We start from the raw sequence: 17250 nt of genomic DNA, 5'->3' as shown, positions 1-17250 counted from the left end.
ACAGTGACATTTTTATACTAGCTTTTTGTTGTTTTCCCATATTTTCGGATAGTCCATAAAACTTGTTTAAACTATTATTTATGTTATAGTTTTCGGGGTTCAAAAAATGAAGTTAACGTTTTTCTACTGATACAGTGTACCGGCTTCTATATATTATATATTATAAGTATTATCTAAAATTGACTTTTGAGTGATCTGATTATATATATACCGTCGAATATTTTATCCTCTCAAGTTTAAGGCTTCGTGCAGATCAATTTATCACGTGAGAGATAAATTGCTGAAGCAAATGCATTCTGTTTGTGTTTAATGGTCATGGATATTGGATTAGCAGATTTGTAGCCTCTTTGGCCAAGCTTCTTTTTGGCCAAAAGTGCTTTTTTTTGCCAAAAGTGCTTTTAGCCAAAAATTGAGGTGTTTGGCCAAGCTTTTCGAAGGAAAAAAAGTGCTTTTGAGGAGAAACAGAAGCAGTTTTGGAGAAGCAGAAAAAAGTAGCTTCTCTCGAAAAGCACTTTTTTGAGAAGCACTTTTGAGAAAAATACACTTGAAGCAATTTTTTAAAGCTTGGCCAAATACTAATTGCTGCTCAGAAGTGCTTTTCAAACTAATTAGCCAAACACAAACTGCTTCTCACCAAAAGTACTTTTGAGAAAAACACTTTTGAAAAAAAGCACTTCTCAAAATAAGCTGATTTTTGCAGCTTGGCCAAACGGGCTATTGGAGTGTATTTCTTTTGCGCTTTGGTCAATTGCTCATAAAATCCAAACTGATTAAAGTGCAATTTTGTCTTTTTTCTGCTTGAATTATATTACTAATTTTGGCTCTAACTTTTCCATATTTATATAGTCTTGTGTCAACTTGCTCTAACTGAGCAAACATTCACTCGATTCACACATGCACAACAAACTTCAATCTGTGGTATAGAATTTCATAAGAGAGAAGAAGAGAGAGGAGAAGAGATAATCTTCATTTTCTATTATCTACAGTGATAACCGACTAAGTCTCTTTTATAGACTAAGGGGTCGTTTGGTTGGAATATGATTTATACCGGTACAAGTTATGTCGGTATAAGTTATATTGGGATAAATTATGCTGGGATTAGTTATGCTGGAATTGTTGTTTATTCATTGTTTGGTATGTTGTATTAAGAATGACAATTGCATAATTTCTAATAAGAAGGTATAAGTTATACCGGTACTAATTACCCCACCTTCTACAAGGTATGAGTTATCCCAGTGTTAAAATTAACACCGGGATAACTTATACCTGGTTTGCTAACCAAACAGAGTATTAAGGTGGTATTAAATTTTTATACTACCCATATACCTTCTTATACCTTATACCAAACGTCCCCTAAGTTGGTTATCCTTCTTTGTTGCACCTCTAAGTTCTTCTATTTACACTTTAGTCTTACTAACTAATTAGCAACTAGCTTTTTATTTGCACACTCCCCCTCAAGATGGAGGGTGAAAGACATGAACACTCCCAGCTTGGATATCAAGATTCTGTGCTGCTCAGCTCCCAGTCCTTTCATCATCACATTTGCGAGCCATTCTTTAGTGGAAATATACTGAGGTGTGATCAATCCATCCTTAATATTTTCTCTCACAAAATGGAAGCCAATCTCTATATGCTTCGTTCTCTCATGATAAACTAGATTAGCTGCTATGTGCATAGTTGCTTTGCTGTCACAATGTAGTATTACTGGCCTTCACAGTTAAGACCAAATCCTTCAGTAATCCTACCAACCACACCAATTCTGAAGTTACTGTTGTCATGCTTCTATGTTCTGCCTCAGCAGAACTCCTGCTAACAATTGGCTGCTTCTTGGATTTCCATGAGATCAGTGAGTCTCCTAGTTTTATCACATATCCAGTTACAGACCTCCTTGTGTTTGGGCAAGCTGCCCAGTCTGCATCACAGTAGGCTGTAATATCTTCCAATGATCCTCTCTTCAATAATATCCCCATTCCTGGTAAACCTTTAATGTACCTCACAACTCTTAGTGCAACATCTAAATGTGATTGCTTTGGATGCTGCATGAATTGACTTAGAACTTGAACTGCAAAACATATGTCTGGTCTGGTAATAGTGAGGAAAATGAGTTTCCCTGTTAGTTTCTGATAGCTTACAATGTCTTGCAACTCTTCATCTCCTTTACTTCCTGCGTGTTTATCATATTCAACAGTTGTTAACTTTAGGTTTTGTTCCAATGGTGAGCTAACTGGTTTTGTCCCACTTAACCCAACTTCTGAAATTAGCTGAAAAGCATACTTCCTTTGATTAAGTATGACTCCTGTTGCTGACCTCATGAGCTCAATTCCCATGAAATATCTAAGTTCACCTAGATCCTTCAACTAGAAATGTTTGTGTTGGGTTGATTTTACTTCTTCCATCAATGTCTTGTTGCTGGCAGTAATCAACATATCATCTACATACACAAGGATGATCACCAGTTCTGCATTTGTCTTCTTTGTGAACAGGGAATGATCATAGGCACTTTGAGAATATCCTGCACCTATAAGTGTATTAGTCAATTTTATGTTCCACTGTCTTGATGCCTGTTTGAGACCATAAAGAGACTTAAGTAGTCTACAAACCTTATACTCCCCCAGCCTATGGAATCCCTGAGGGAAGTGTATGTAAATCTCCTCATACAAATCACCTTGTAAGAAGGCATTGTTTACATCCATTTGAGATAGAACCCATCCTTTAGAGACTGCTAGGTTTATCACAGTTTTGACTGTTACCATCTTGGCAACATGTGAAAAAGTTTCATGATAGTCTAACTCCTCCTGTTGTGTATATCCTTTTATAACAAGCCTGGATTTGAATCTATCTACTTCACCATTGGCTTTGTGTTTGATCTTGTATACCCAATTTGAGCCAATAGTTTGCTTTCCTGGAGGCAAATCCACTATTTCCCAGGTCTTGTTTTCTTCAAGTGCCAAAATCTCTTACTTCATTGCTTATATCCACATGTCATCTTGAGAAGTTTCTTAAAAAGACTTTGGTTCCATATGAGCTGAGAATGACCCTAGATAACATTGGTAGTGTTCTAATAGGTGATCATAACTCACATAATTTGAAACTGAATAGAGGCTAGTTCCTTTTAGTTTGCATGAAGTCACATAATCTTTGAGTCATACTGCTGGTTTTATTGTTTTTGTTGACTTTCTGTTCCCTGTAGGCTGTTGCACAACTGATGGCATTTGTTCAAGTGTAGCCTCTTCATGTTCCTGCTGTTGTGGTGGATCTTGTTCATTGCTTTCACCTGTTCCAAGTTCCTCTATGTCATTTATTGTCTCATCTAGTGAACATATATGGTGCTATAGAGGGGCTGGAATCAACTGCTTCAGTGTTGTGGATATAATCATTTGGATTCTGAGAGGCTATCCCCAAATCATCATCTGCTTCTGCTGCTGAAGTAGTCTGATTCCTTGCAGTTATTGGGCAATCAACGTCAGGAGTGAACAGATTCTTAGGTTTATTGGGAAGTGCCTTGAAAAGAAAGATATCCTCCCCAAAGATCACATCCCTACTTACAAGAATCTATTGGATTCCAGATCATACAGCCTATATCCCTTCTTTACCTCTGAATATCCAATGAATACTGATTTCATTGCCCTTGCTGCAAATTTGTCTCCTCTTGGCAGTGTGCTGGCATAACAAAGACACCCTAATACTCTAAGATGATCTATTTTAGGTGGTTTACCATAGAGCTTTTCATATGGGGACTTTCCACTCAACACTGTTGTGAGCAACTTATTGATTAAATAGACTGCAGTTTTGACATAATCTCCCCAAAATCTGGTAGGTATGTTACTTTGAAATTTCAATGCTCTTGCCACCTCCAATATGTGTCTATGTTTCCTTTCTACTACTCCATTTTGCTGTGGAGTATCAGGGCAACTACTTTGGTGTACTACGCCCAAGGATGATAGCAACTCATTGCAATTTTTATTGAAAAATTCTCTACCATTATCATGTCTTAGCACTTTAACAGTAGCATTAAACTGATTCTTCACAAGAGAAAAGAAATCCTTCAACACTACTATTACTTCACATTTAGATTGTAGCAAACAGATCCAAGTATACCTACTATAGTCATCTACTATGGTTACAAAGTAATGCTTCTTGTCATAAGTAGCTACTTTGTTTGGTCCCTACACATCTATGTGTACAAGTTGAAAAATATAATCAGATTAATGACTACTAGTAGGAAACTTTAGTTTGCTCTACTGGTTAATGGATAAATCTTACAGTTCTTCTGCACATCTTGATTCACTTTATTCTTCAAATCTGGCAAGCATTGTAATGAACCTATGGATGCATGTCCCATCCTTTGGTGCCAAAATGTTGCAGTTATTTCTTCCTTTCTGACTGATCCAACTACTATTTCATCCTCTTCACTTCTAATTATGTACAACCCTTCATCTTCTCTGCCAATCCCCAGTACCTTGTCATTGTAAAGTCCCTGAAACACACAAAAACCAGGATAGAAACAAGCTGAACAACATAAATCTCTAGTCAGCTTGGATATTGAAATGAGATTGAACTTAAAGTCAGGCACATGTAAAACATTCCTAATCTTTTGCCTCCTAGTATTGTTGCATCTCCTGTGTGTACTATTTATGACCTTCCTCTTGTAGGTATTTGAACTCCACTACTGTTTCCTTTATTGACTCTTCTTAATTTTTCTAAAACTTCCTTGCAAAAGGTGATATGGTGTGATGCTCTGAATCTACTATCCAATCATATGATCGTGCATTAGATAATAGTGACTTTATACTTGTCATGTTTGTTGAGCCTACTGTATTGTTGGAACTTCCTTCCATAGATGACTTTGTCAACAGACTTACCAGGTGCTTGTACTGATCCTCAGTCATATAATTCCCCTGTGGTTGATTGTTCACTGCACTTCCTTTTCTCCATTGACATTGTTAGCATAAGATTTGACAGGAAGTTGACCTTTCTTCTTGCTTTTGAAGTCTGTTGGATACCCTCTGATCTTGTAGCAATTTTCCTTCAAATGCCCTTTGTACCCACAGTGTTCACAGACAAGTCCTGGCTTCTTCCCTTTCAGAAATTGATCTCCTTTTCCTGCTAACATAGTCATTGGCTCCCTATTTGTGTTAACTACTCCTAATTCCCTTTGACTCTCCTCCTGCACTACAACTGCATAGGCTTGGTTCACAGTAAGGACTGTCCTCTTCAGCAACACTACACTTCTACATGGCTATAACTCTCATTCAGCCCCATTAAGAATTGTAAAAGCCTTTGTCTCACTAAATGATCTACATATGGGCGTGATTCTTCACAATTACATGAGGGCAATGGTGCTAGGATGTCTAATTCATTCCATAAGCCTTTCAACTTCGAAAAGTAAGAGGTCACAGATTCTATACCTTGCTTTAGGGTTGCAATGTCAGTAGAAATTTGATAAATTCTGGTCAGGTCATCTTTGTCAAACCTTTCCTTGAACTCGTCCCAAATTTTTCTCGCACTTGATGCATACATGTTGCTTGGCACCAACTCTGCCGCTACAGTGCTACTAAGCCATGAGACAACCACTGCATTACACCTTTCCTATTGCGCCGCTAATTCACATCTGTATGAAGTTTGAGACAGGTTCCATCCACAAACCCTAAATTGTTCTTCACTAGGTTAGCTACTCTCATAGATCTACTCCACAGGGCATAATTTTCTGGCCCTGTGAGTTTGAAAGCTATCCTTAAGGTATAGTGGATGATTGTGAAGAAGCTATCCAATTTCATCGTCCGCCATTATTGTACCTCTGCGAGCTTCGAGCTTAGCTAAGTTCTCAAGTTTAAGACGAATAACAACACAAATCGATCAATTTCTGCTATGATACCATGTCAACTTGCTCTAGTTGAGCACGCATTCACTCGATTCACACATGCACAACAAACTTCAATCTGTGGTATAGAATTTCAGAAGAAAGAAGAAGAGGGAGGAGAAGAGCTAATCTTTATTTTCTGTTATCTACAGTGTTAACCGACTTAGTCTCTTTTATAGACTAAGTTGGTTATCCTTCTTATTGCACCTTTAAGTTCTTCTATTTACATTTTAATCCTACTAACTAATTAACAACTACCTTCTTATTTCCACATCTTTCGACCCTTACTTTGCTTTACTTTCGCTTCTCGTGGAACTAGGGGTGCAGTTACTGTACTTCCAGTTCATCTATGTAATAATCTAACCTAGCTTTCCCAATTCAATAATATAGCCTTTCATTAGGGGAAAAAAAAGAAAATTGCTAAATTTGAGTTAGAAAGCGATATCATATGAGAGGTTGAATACTTCGGGATCCCACTAATTAAACTTGACGCGTTTCATTTAATTAAAGAGAATAGTTTGGGATCACTTAGTCCTAATTACCCCTTGCAAGAGCAGCTTAACAATATCTGAGGCCTAAAACAAAGCCTTAATAAGAGGCCTTAAAATATATACGTTTTTTTGACAAAATAGACAAGTCGGGATGTGAAATGAAAAAAAATGAGAACTTGGTTTTATAAAGTACAAAAAATTGAATATTGATTGCATCACAACTGAAATGGGAGAACACAGAAAATATACTTCCTCTGTCCCAACTTATGTGACTCCTTTTTTTAGTCAGCCCCTTTCTATATTTGGTAACAATTCAACTTTAGGTTTTCCTTTTTACCTTTAATGAGATGATTTCTAGCCTATAAATTTCTATGATTTATTTTAGATTATAAGTTTCAAAATTCTTTCTTTATTTCATAAACTCCATGTCCAGCCAAACACTTTCATATAAATTGGGACAAAGAGAGTATAATTTATATAAGGAAAATAAATAATAAGTTAGATTAGTAGATATAGTTATGTGATTAACTATTGAATAGAAATATAATTTAGTAAAAATATAATTATTGACAGAAAACTACTTTGATTATATTAATTAGAGGAAGAAATTGAGTTATTAAAAATTAATATGACAATAAATAAATAAAGTTATCAATAATAAGAAATAATTATATGAATAATATACTACGATATATTGAGAGAAATAGTAATTTTGGGACCCTTAAATTTTTGGGGCCTTGCTTGCTTTAGGATCTTCCCCCCCTATGAGTTTGGTATTTGATATCCTCGATCCTCCTAACCAATCTAACCTGATGGGGATGAAACATATGTGCTGCCACGTGGTATTTCTTTATAGTAAAATAATTTTATTACCTTTTTAATTTGTCAACTTTTTTTTTATCATTTTTTCCTAGCCTACTTTATAAACAACTTAGCTGGATCTCCATTATTTGAATTGAACTTTTTTATATGGCAAAAAAATTAATAGTATTTCAGCCAATTGTCTTCTTTACAAATTTTGCTCAAATAAGAAGAAACACACAGTTGAAACAAATTCATTTCATCTAAAAGAGAAAATTAAATACATTTGAATCTCCATTATTTTGGATAAAACCTTTTTATTTAGCTAATCTAAAATTATTTTAGAGCAAACTTGCTACCAAATAATACTAGTCAATTCATAACCTAGAAAATTAAGATTTATGACATTTGATGGACTTTACTTCTATCCAGCTTCTTTCTCTTAGTCAAGTAACTCTCATCACCAGGGCTGGGCATATATCGAGTAAAACCGATAGCCCAAACCTAAAAAAGCTTATTGGATTATTGGCATCGGGTTATTGGGTTAACGGTTTAGAATTTTTTATTATTGGGTTATCGGTTCGGGCCTCGGTATAACCCAATAAGAATTAATAAAATTCCGACTTTATCCTTAAGTATATACATACATATAGGGCTCCATTCTCTCGTATTCTCTCTCGGCCGCACTATTCAGTTCATTGTCTTAAGTCTTCATCTTCATAGACCTTACTCCTAGCGTAAGTCTTATACAGTAGGTTTCTATAATAAAATTCATTTTCATATAGGGATTTTTGACTGTTAAAGATTCTTTATTTTGTGCTCATATTTTATGATTTTTATTTTTGTTTCTTAATTTTGGATAACTATTATTGAAGTATTAGACTATTAGTAATGTTTTCTACAGTGTTTGGAGTTGGAAATACTGTTGAATACTCTTGTTCTCTTGCCAGTTCTCATTATTGTATCTGTCCAGTAAATAATTTTGTATTAAAAAGGTACTTAATTTGAGTAGGATAGGAGGAGTCAGTGCAGTGGCACAAGCTATTACTGACATTCCATTGCAATATGTGGAGGTAATGAATGGAATTTTGCTCCTACTAATTGTTATCAGTATATCATTATTATATGTTTTTGGCTAATTCAAGTTACTGTCAGTGAGCTTATCCTATGGTTGTGGTTGTTTGTTGTTCTACTCCTAATTAGCTATATTTTGACATCTTATGTCTAAAGGACTAAAACTGTCACGACCCAAATTCCATATTTGGTCGTGATGACATCAAACACCGTTGCTAGGCAAGCCAACAATAATCAACTAGTGAATCCTCCTTTAAATAATTAGTGTGTGAGAACCTTTCCTTATTGATAAAGAAATTAGGAGTTTGAAACATAAGCATAAATAGAAGGGAGTAATAAATACGAACTTAAATCATGATAGCAAACCAAAAATCATAAATCTACCAATGTGTGTGCCAAGACCTGGTGTCACAAGTATGTGGGCAATCTAGTAGAATATACAAAATCATACTATCCTACTGTCTGGAAAGGAAATAGACGGGAACAAAAATAAAGAAATAGAGAGACACAGCTGCTGCAGAACGGCTCAAAATGGCAGCTCACCGGAAAGTCTCAAGCGAGGAGTCCAATCTACGCGCCGGGCTGATGGTCAGATCCACCTGCCTCAAAGCATGTACAATCAAATACAGAAGTGTAGCGTGAGTAAATGAAAATATGTACCCAGTAAGTATCTTGCCTAGCCTCGCAGAAGTAGTGACGAGGGGTCGACTCCGACACTTATTAGGGCCAACAAGATGATAATGTGAAGTTCCAATTCTTAAAGCATAATGTATGTAGATAACAGTCAAACTCTAACAAGAACAATAACCGAGGAATTTCCTCAATCATATTTAAGAAGGCAAGACACTTTCTTTACTTAAAACAAGTGGCATATCAAGCAATGAAACATACAACTACGAAGAGTTCCCATTCTATTATCACACACAATTAACACCGAGTATGTTCGGCCCGATCTAACATAAAAGTAAACTATGCACTGCCGAGGGTCGAACGGCGCAAACCATAGATGCATCTATTCACCCCGCTCGCGAATCATACATGCGACGCGGTAAAAGTATAACCCCGCTAGCGAATCATACGTGCGACGTGGTCAAACATAATTTTCATCATTTAAATCACAACCCTTCTTTGATTCTTTTTCAAAAATGAAGACAATTCACTTGAAGCCTTTAAATCCTTAGATTTTCTTCAACTTAGTTACTTTCATACATTTAGCACATATAGTCAAATAGTAGTATCCACTAAGCAAGGTGTAAACCTAGAACTACACGGGCAATAACAGAAATAGTAGCTACGTATGGATTCTCGTCACTTCGTACGTACATAGGCCCCCACAAATAACCACATATTAATTAAGTTCACCAATGTGAAAATTTCCCTCTTATAAGGTTAGAAGAGAGACTCACCTTGTTTCGAGCCTACTTCCAACTCAAGAATGCGCTCAAATCCTCAAACCGGAGCCGTACAATCCGAAACTATTCAAATAGTATAAAAACCAATCATTATAGGCTTACAAGTTCATATTATAGCAATTAAAGTGATTGTCCACCCTAGAGGTAAGATTCCTAAAATTCACCCCTGGGCCCACGTGCCCGGATTCCGAAAATTTTCGAAGGAAGTTGTTACCCATGACCTAAGGATCAAGAATATATGATTTTTACTTCATTCCCTAACGAATTTCGTGATTAAATCTTGTTTTTATCAAAAACCTAGGTTTTGCTCTAATCCCATGATTTTCACTAATCTTTACATGTTAATCTACCCAAAATCCAAGTATTTAACTCACATATAGTAGGAATTACTTACCTCCAAAAGTTTGGTTAAAAACCCCTCTCAAGAAGCTCAAAAATTGCCCAACAATGGTGTGAAATGAGCCAAAAATGTCTAAGGCCCCTATTAAATGAAGGCTACTGCCTTCAGTGATTTCCACATTCGCGGTCCTGAGCCGCATCTGCGGACAATGGTCCGCTTCTGCAGAATTTCACTGAGCTGGCTAGGGCCGCTTCTGCGGAAGACAAACCACTTCCGCGGAGAAAGGGCCGCTTCTGCGGTTTCTGGGCCAGCCACCCTTGGCCGCATCTGCGAGTCAAGGCCCGCACCTGCGAGGTCACATCTGAGGCTGACTAACCGCAAGTGCGGTTATGACAGAAGTTGGGCATTTAGTTCTTGCCCAAAATTTCCAACTTGGTCTGAGCCTCGTCTAATTGACGCTCGGGGCCCACGGGGCCCCGCCCGAACACACCCACAAGTTTGAAATGATAAAACAGACTCGCTCAAACCCTCAGAACGCCCAAAACAACATTAAAACTAGGAATCACACCCTAAAACCAATTGATTCAAACTTATGAACTTCAAGTTCTTCAATTTACTTCCAATATGACGAAACACACTTACACTACTCGGATTGACACCAAATTTTGCGTGCAAGTTTCTAATTACATTACGAACTATTTTCGGTCTTGATATCCTGTTTGGACCTCGATATCATCAAACCGGCTCTAAATCAAATTTAAAGAACTTCCGAAAACCTTCAAGAACCAACTTTCACTATTATGCGCCAAAACGCTCCCGGGTCATCCAAAACCCAATTCGAACATACGCCCAAATCCAAAATCATCATATGAACCTATTGGAACCGTCAAATTCCAATTCCGAGGTCGTTTACTCAAAATGTTGACCGAAGTCAAGCTTGGCCTTCAAGCCAACCTTAAGGAACCAAGTGTTCCAATTTCAACCCAAACTCTTTCAAGTCCTGAACTAATCATCCCCACAAGTCATAAATTAGGAAAAGCAAGTATGGGGAGACTTATTTAGGGGAACAGGGTTCTAGAAAGCAAAACGACCAATTGGGTCGTTACATTCTCCACCTCACTAAACAAACGTTCGTCCTCGAACAGGTTTAGATTCGTACCTGAAGTGCTAAATAAGTGTGGATATCTGCTCCACATGTCCTCCTCGGACTCCCAGGTCACCTCCTCGACTGGTTTGCCCCTCCACTGAACCTTTACCACGGAGATCCTCTTGGATCTCAACGGGCGATCCTTTTTATCAACAATAGCAATTGGCTCCTCCTCATAACCCAAGCTCTCATCTAGCTGGATAGTGCTGAAGTCTAACACATGAGACAAGGTGGCGTGGTACCTCCGGAGCATAGACACATGGAGAACTGGATGGACTTCCAATGGGGTGGGGGGTAAAGCAAGCTCATAAGCAACCTCCCCAACTCGCATCGACACCTCAAATGGGCCTATAAACCTGGGGCTCAACTTGCCTTTCTTCCCGAATCTCATAATACCCTTCATCAGTGAGACTTTGAAGAGAACCTTCTCGCCGACCATGAATGATACATCCCGTGCCTTCTGATCCGCTTAACTCTTCTGCCTGGACTGTGCTGTGCGAAGTCTCTCCTGAATCAACTTTACCTTTTCCGAGGCATCTTTCACCAAGTCGGTACCGTACAACTTAGCCTTGCCAGGCTCAAGCCACCCGATAGGAGAACGACATCGCCGACCATATAAAGCCTCAAACGGAGCCATCTCGATGGTGGACTGATAACTGTTGTTGTAAGCAAACTCGGCCAAAGGCAAGAACTGATTCCACTGCCCTCCAAAGTCAATCACACATGCTCTAAGCATGTCCTCCAGAATCTGAACTGTCCGCTCCGACTGTCCGTCGGTCTACGGATGAAATGCGGTGCCGAGCTCTACACGGGTCCCCAACTCACTCTGTATAGCTCTCTAGAAATACGAAGTGAACTGAGGGCCCCTATCTGATATGATGGAAAAAGGAACACCGTGCAACCAAACTATCTCCTGAATATAAATCTGGGCCAACCTCTCTGAAGTATAGGTAGTCACAACTGGAATGAAGTGGGCCGACTTGGTCAACCTGTCGATAATGACCCAAACCGCATCAAACTTCCACAAGGTCCGCGGCAACACAACTACGAAGTCCATAGTAATGCGCTCCCATTTCCACTCAGGTATAATTATCTACTGAAGTAGGCCACCTGGCCTTTGATGCTCATACTTGACCTGTTGGCAATTTAGGCATCTAGCTACATACTCCACTATGTCTTTCTTCATTCGCCGCCACCAATAATGCTGTCTCAGGTCACGATGCATCTTCGTAGGACCTGGATGAATAGAATACCGTAAATAGTGTGCCTCCTCTAGAATCTTATCCCTCAACCCGTCGACATTTGGAACACATAGGTGACCCTGGAGTCGCAGAACACCATCCTCGCCAATAGAAACCTCCTTGGCACTACCCTGTAGTACCGTCTCTATGGGAACTGCCAAGTGCGGATCATCAAATTGCCGAGCCTTGATCTGTCCCAATAGTGAAGACTGGGCAACAACACATGTAAGAACTCGACTGGGCTCTGAAATATCCAACCTCACAAGTCTGTTAGCCAAGGACTGAATGTCCAAAGCTAGTGGCCTCTCCTCTGCTGAAATGAATGCCAAGCTACCCATACTCTCTGCTTTCCTACTTAAGGCCTTGCCCGGATGATAAACAATGGTGATGTCATAATCCTTCAGTAACTCAAGCCATCTACGCTGCCTCAAATTGAGATCCCTCTGCTCGAACAAATGCTGCAAGCTACGATGATCAGAATAAACCTCACATGACACCCCATACAGATAATGCCTCAATATCTTAAGAGCATGAACAATCGCGGCTAACTCTAGGTCGTGCACAAAGTGATTCTTCTCATGAATCTTCAGCTGACGCGAAGCATATGCAATAGCTCAGCCTTCCTGCATGAATACACAACCCAAGCCATCGCGTGAAGCATCACAATACACAGTATACATCCTCGAACCGGAGAGCCAAACTACAACCGGTGCTATAGTCAAAGCTGTCTTGAGCTTCTGAAAGCTCGCCTCACAGTCATCAGACCAACGGAAAGGAGCTGTAATGGATGAAAATCCCTGCACAAACCGGCGATAATAACCTGCTAATCCCAAGAAACTCCTGATCTCAGTCACTGAAGTGGGACGTAGCCAACTCTGAACTGCCTCAATCTTCTTGGGATCCACCTTAATACCCTCTCCTAATACAACATGCCCCAATAATGCTACTGACTCTAGCCAAAACTCACACTTGGAGAACTTAGAATATAGCTTCTGCTCTCGCAAATGTCTGAAGCACTACTCTCAAATGCTGCCGTGCTCCCCTAGGCTACGTGAGTAGATCAAGATGTCATCAATGGAGACAATAACGAAGGAATCAATATAAGGCCTTAACACCCTGTTCACCAAATCCATAAACGCCGCTGGGGCATTAGTCAAGCCGAAGGACATCACTAGAAACGCATAATGACCATATCTAGTACGAAAGGCAGTCTTCGGAACATCCGAGTCCCGAATCTTCAACTGGTGGTACCCCGATCTTATGTCGATCTTAGATAATACCCTAGCACCCTACAACTGGTCAAACAAATCATTGATACGCGACAACAGATACTTGTTCTTGATGGTGACTTTGTTCAAACTAGCAGTAATCAATGCACATCCGCATAGTCCCATCTTTCTTCTTCATAAATAACACTGGTGCACCCCAAGGTGATACATTGGATCTCATAAACCCCTTTGCTAACAACTCCTCATGCTGCTCCTTCAACTCCTTCAACTCTTTCGGAGCCATACAGTACGGTGGGATAGATAGAGGTTGGGTACCGGGAGCCAAATCAATACAGAAATCAATGTCACGATCTGGCGGCATGTCTGGAAGGTTAGAAGGAAACACATCGGTGAACTCTCGACTACTAGCACTGATTTAATTGTCGGTGACTCTGCAATGGTGTCCTGAACATATACTAGATACACCAAACACCCCTTCTCGACCAGATGTCGAGCCTTCAGAAAAGAGATAACTCGACTAGAAGAACTAACGGAGGAACCCGTCCACTCCAATCTCGGCAACTCTAGCATCGCTAAAGCAACAGTCTTGGCATGACAATCAAGGATAGCGTGATATGGAGATAACTAATCTATGCCCAAGATGACCTCAAAATCGATCATATCAAGTAACAGAAGGTCCGCTCTAGTCTCGTAACCACAGAATGTAACCATACAGGATCGGTTGATCTGATCCACAACCACAGAATCGCCCACAGGAGTGGACACATAAACAGGAGTACCCAAAGACTCACAAGGGATATCCAGGAAATGAGCAAATAGAGATGACACATATGAATAGGTAGACCCTGGATCAAATAATACCGAAGCATCCCTACCGCAGACAGAAATGATACCTGTGATCACGGCATCTGAGGCCACTACATCTGGTCTAGCCGGAAAAGTATAGAATCTAGCTGGAGCGCCGGCTGGCTGGCCTCCGCCAGGCTGAACAATAGCTGGCTGACCTCCTCCTGCTAGCCTCCACCTCTAGGACGATCCCTACCAGCATGTCCCCCATATTTGGGCGGTCGGGCGGCTGGTGCTGAAATTATGGGTTGATGGCCCTACTGTACTGCCTTGCCCCGAAGTCTGGGGCAGGTCCTCTTTATGTGACCTGGATCTCCACACTCGTAGCAACCTCTCGGTACCATAGACTGCTGACCCGAAGCCTGACCCTAATGGTCTGAATACCCACTAGAAGAACCTTGAATGGCTAGTAGGCGGTATGAACTCTCTGGCATGGCACTGATATAGGCACCGGAAGAACCCTAATGAACTGGTGGGCGGTAAGAACTCTCTAGCATAGCGCTGAAATAGGGTCGCGCTGGAACACCCCGAGGAGGTGGTGGTGGGGCTGGATATGTGGGCCTGCTGGGCTGACCCCTCCTAAACTAACCAGCTACCTCTAAACTCTCTAGAGAATCGGGTCCTCTTGTCCTGCTGCATCTGCTCTCTACCCCTCTGGCGATAGCCCTCAATCCTCCAAGCAATCTCCACCACTAACTGATAATCAGTCCCTGTCCCAACCTATCGGGCCATGCTAGCCTGAATACCGGGGTGCAACCCTGCAACAAACCTCCGCACTCTCTCTACGTCCGTAGGGAGATCATAAGTGTATGGTGAGACAACTCAGAAAATATTGCTTCATAATCGATCACGGACAACTGACCCTGCTCGAGCTGCTCGAACTAACACCGCAATTCTTCCCTCTAAGAGGGTGGAATATACTTGTCCAATAGAAGCCATGTAATTGATCCCAAGTCATGGGAGGAGAACCTGCTGGTCTGCCAAGAAGGTAAGACTACCACCATCTATGGGCCCTGCCCTCCAAATGGAAGGCGGTGAAATCTACTCCCTAGGACTCCAATATCCTCATATTGTGCAGTCTGGTCCTGCACCGATCAATAAAGTCCTGGGGTCCTCATGCCGCTCACCCCGAAGATGGGAGGGTGTAGTATAGTCCATCTGTCCAGTAGCTTCTGCGGATCGCCGTCCGTAGCTGGTCTAGGCTCAGGTACTGCTGTGGAAACTGGCTGGGCTCCACCTGCAGGTAGTGTACCTGGATTCTGATATACGGCAGCTGCGTGCCCAAGAGCCTGAGCAGTAGGGGTCTGTACTTGCCCTCCTGCCTGAGATGTGGCAGGGTCTGCTGGAAATAAACCAGCCTGGGTCATAGAATCCATGAACCGCAGCATACGGCCCATAACCTCCTCAAAGCCCGGTGCTGTCATGAAATCCGTCGGGGATGGCTCTGCTGCGGGCACCTCGCCCTACTCCTCAATAATGGGATCCTCTGCTAGATCTGCCGGTGGTGCTACTGGGGCAGCTCCGGGGCACCCTCGTCCGCTACCTCTGATACTATGTTGTCACGATCCAAATTCCATATTTGGCCGTGATGGCGCCAAATACCCTTGTTAGGCAAGCCAACACTAATCAACTAGTGAATCCTCCTTTAAAATAATTAGTGCGTGAGAACCTTTCCTTATCGATAACAAAATTAGGAGTTTGAAACTTAAGCATAAATAGATGGGAGTAATAAATACGAATTTAAATCATGATAGCAAACCAAAAATCATAAATCTACCAATGTGTGTGCCAAGACCTGGTGTCACAAGTATGTGGCAATCTAGTAGAATATACAAAACCATACTATCCTACTGTCTGGAAAGGAAATAGACAGGAACAAAAATAAAGACATAGAGAGACTCCAGCTGCTGCAGAACGGCTCAAAAGGGCAGCTCACCGGAAAGTCTCACGCTGAGGAGTCCAATCTACGTGCCGGACTGATGTCCAGATGCACCTGCCTCAAAGCCTGTACAATCAAGTACAGAAGTGTAGCGTGAGTACATAAAAATATGTACCCAGTAAGTATCTCGCCTAACCTCGCAGAAGTAGTGACGAGGGGTCGACTCCGACACTTACTAGGGCCAACAAGATAATAATGTGAAGTTCTAATTCTTAAAGCATAATGTATGTAGATAACAGTCAAACTCAAACATGAACAATAACCAAGGAATTTCCTCCATCATATTTAAGAAGGCAAGACACTTTCTTTACTTAAAACAAGTGGCATATCAAGCAATGAAACATACAACTATAAAGAGTTCCCATTCTATTAACACACACAATTACCACCGAGCACGTTCAGCCGATCCAATATAAAGTAAATTGTGCACTGTCGAGGGTCGAACGACGCAAACCATAGATGCATCTATTCACCCCGCTCACGAATCATATATGCGCCGTGATAAAAGTATAACCCCGCTAGCGAATCATACGTGCGACGCGGTCAAACACAATTTTCATCATTTAAATCACAACCCTTCTTTGATTTTTTTTTAAAAATGAAGACAATTCACTTGAAGCCTTTAAATCCTTAGATTTTCTTCAACTTAATTACTTTCATACAATTAGCACATATAATCAAATAGTAGTGTCCACAAAGCATGGTGTAAACCTAGAACTACCCGGACAATAACAGAAATTGTAGCTACGTACGGATTCTCGTCAATTCATACGTACATAGCCCCCACAAATACCACATATTAATTAAGTTCACCTATGGGAAAATTTCCCTCTTACAAGGTTAGAAAAGAGACTCACCTCGTTTCAAGCC

At 40.6% G+C, this 17250-nt stretch overlaps 1 protein-coding gene across 1 annotated transcript in view; it reads left to right on the top strand.

Moving 5' to 3' along the window:
* Window positions 1–17250, top strand: part of LOC109216196 (benzaldehyde dehydrogenase (NAD(+))-like) — a 30492-nt gene that overhangs the window by 513 nt on the left and 12729 nt on the right. The gene's annotated exons all lie outside the window — the stretch shown is intronic.

Source organism: Nicotiana attenuata, unplaced genomic scaffold (genome assembly GCF_001879085.1).
Source record: "Nicotiana attenuata strain UT unplaced genomic scaffold, NIATTr2, whole genome shotgun sequence".
In the NCBI taxonomy this organism is placed as follows: domain Eukaryota; kingdom Viridiplantae; phylum Streptophyta; class Magnoliopsida; order Solanales; family Solanaceae; genus Nicotiana; species Nicotiana attenuata.
The sequence above is the reverse complement of the archived record's forward strand: the minus strand, read 5'-3'. Positions and strand labels throughout refer to the sequence as shown.